This window comes from Anabrus simplex, chromosome 10, assembly GCF_040414725.1.
Source record: "Anabrus simplex isolate iqAnaSimp1 chromosome 10, ASM4041472v1, whole genome shotgun sequence".
Taxonomy (NCBI): domain Eukaryota; kingdom Metazoa; phylum Arthropoda; class Insecta; order Orthoptera; family Tettigoniidae; genus Anabrus; species Anabrus simplex.
In genome coordinates, this window is record NC_090274.1 from 94,071,643 (window position 1) to 94,074,102 (window position 2,460).

A 2,460-nucleotide genomic window follows, 5' to 3' on the forward strand; every position below is an offset into this window, starting at 1 on the left:
GAAAATGATGGGTAATGCGCATTGACGGTATGCTTTCGAGGAACATAGTGCTTTAGGATAAAATCATCACAGTCATACATGAGTATAACGATAACTTTCACATGGCTGAGGTTCTCACGAACTCCCAATCTTTGTGGTTTCCCGTAATGATGCCATTTCTTCGATCAGCATTTCGGCTGTGACTCATACAGTTCAGCCCATGTCTCATCCAGCGTAATGATATTGCATAAGAAGGCCTCTTCTTTGTACTTACAGTACTCCAGATGGTTACGAGCAGCGTCGTATCGTAATCATTTCTGCATTTCCGCTGAATCTATTTTGATGAAATTTTTCTCATGCTCAGGTGTTCCCTCTAATATGAAGCCCAGTCGTATTCGCTAACCTGGTGTCTCCGGCCAGCTCACATATCATATGGCATCGTCCAGTGTCCATTAACACGGCATGAATATGCACTTCTCATTGTTTGACGTTAGGACGACCTGGCTGACACACGTCTGCCACTTATTGGCGTCCCTCGTTAAAAGCTTTTACCCACAGTGCCACTGTCCTGTAAGGCTATGCAGTTTCGCAGCAAGCTTTTTGAAGACCTTGAGGACACACTCTTGCTGTACGATTCAAGAACATCGCGACAACACTGACTTAGCTTTCCAGCTAACCCAAGGCTGTGTTCACTACGCCAGTTTGCATGCGTGTGACGTGAGAAGGTATGCTCTGAGGTAAGGATGGTATACAAGTAACGTTTGCTGTCAGTGACATTATTAGATTCCATTGCATGGCTTCTCATCAGCAGTTTTGTCACTCTTAATGTTCCAACCATCTCATCTCCCATACTTCAGTTCGCCTTCATATTCTAGAGCTAATTAAACATCATTTCTGTTTTCATCCACCTGTGGCCCACTTAATCTGCATATGACCCGTTCATTGCAAGTATTGTATGAATACATATGGGGAATCGCCTGTTTCAAGCATGTTTCTTCTCATGAAGTTAATATAGATTGTTGTTTAAAACTTTATTGTTGTGAACAAATGGAGTTGCCTTTCCGGTATAAAATTTTACATTAAAGTATATTTCTACACGTGCTTCATAGCCTATCCATAGATGCAGCTGAGCCTGAAGAGACTCATCTGAGAAGAATTGAGCCTTGAGATTTTCCAGAGAAGTGCTACCCATGTGCTTTGGATCCTTGATTTATTTTGCAGCATTTGCTACACAGGACAATGGGAGTTTCTTCTCTTTTGCTCGTTGTTGGTTTCAAAATATACGACATTAGTTATGATCATTCAACTAACATTAGCAAGGTTTAGATTGATGAATTAATTTGAATATTGCTCTATTGATGAAATAATCAATGACATTTAACTAAATTGAAACCTTTCACCTTTGTTTGAACCGTGGAAGGTTCACTTGTGAGGAAGCGAACTGTAAGGTTTCTCTCTTTCAAAAAACCCGAGAGATAGCACTAATCTAACATTGCAAGTCAAGTGTAGACTACTTCACTTGAATGATAATTTAGGAAAAATGTTTGGCTTTTCTGGTCATGTCTAGAAAATATAATAGGTGGTTTTAAACTCTCTGAACAGAGTCCTTTTAAGACCAAATCAAAACCTGTGGCTCTACAGCTCTGATGAGTATTACCCTGTCAAGCAACCTCTGCTCAGCCTGATGGCCTGGAATTTATAAGTTGGTGTGTGGTGAGCAAAACAAATTTTCTTGGCTTTTTAGACTAAGGACTCTACCCCTCTATCAATTGACAACTTCTTTGTCCTCATACAGCCTGACTGAACCAGCAACTAGCTGTCAGAGTCTGATAATAGTCTCTGACTTTTCAGAGTCAATTCTGGGAATGCGGTGTACTTGTTATCCGTAGAAAACATGGCCAGCATAGTTCTTTAAAATCTGAATGTAAATGTTGTAAGTCTATATTAATAAAGCTTTCAGATTGTCTAGAGTCAATGAAAAGTCCAACAACTGATTATTTGTTATACGAACTTGAAGATGGGAAATATATTGACATTTCTCAGGTGAAGATCCAATGTATGTCTTTCTGACAATCAGTCATCTGTGGGTACACAAAGAAACAAACAAGTGACCAGTCATTTAATAGCACATAATAGGATGAACATGTTGACAGGAAGTTGTAGGAAGGGAAGAAAAAATTGCACAGATTATTGTCTCCTTCAAGTTTTTCTTCTTTTGCTCCCTCTTCCAGTGCTGTCCCCTTTGTTCTATTATGAGTTCCTTTTCTTGTTCCTGTTCTTCATATAATTTTGACTTGACCCTTGTTTGCTTGTTTCTTTTTTACATTGGGAGAATAAATTGATATTTGTATTGTGCAACTGTACAGTTTATTTTGTCAGCTATGCCATGTCTAAGTATAAACTTTTACTCTAGTTTTCTGTTTACTCTACATTTCTTACTTTGTTTTGCACTTTTGTTCCTTACAGCCTTCCAGCGATATT